The sequence below is a fragment of the Apaloderma vittatum genome, unplaced genomic scaffold (genome assembly GCF_000703405.1).
Source record: "Apaloderma vittatum isolate BGI_N311 unplaced genomic scaffold, ASM70340v1 scaffold3992, whole genome shotgun sequence".
NCBI classification, from domain to species: Eukaryota; Metazoa; Chordata; class Aves; order Trogoniformes; family Trogonidae; genus Apaloderma; species Apaloderma vittatum.
Window position 1 is genome coordinate 3386 of NW_009701728.1, and position 348 is coordinate 3733.

A 348-nucleotide genomic window follows, 5' to 3' on the forward strand; every position below is an offset into this window, starting at 1 on the left:
CACCGTTGGAGAAAGAAATGGGTGAATGTGCTGCTGCAGGAGGGACTTATCCTCCCTCCTCGGGACTGATGCCAGCACCTGGGCTCTTTGCTTTTGGAAATACCCACCTGAGGACAGCTGGAGCTGAGGGCGCACCCGAGGGAACAGGCAGAAGGGCTCAGAACGGGCCTGGGCAAAGAAGAACTGCCCGAGGCATCCCGCACAGCCCCAGCCAGCCCACCCGCCTGCGGGGCTTCCCGCTTGAACATGGAGCGTTCTCACTAAAATGGAAGAGGAACCACATGGAGCATTTTGTCTAGAGGCACGGTAACACTTTTTCTGCATCTCCTTCACCCACCTGATCCCAGT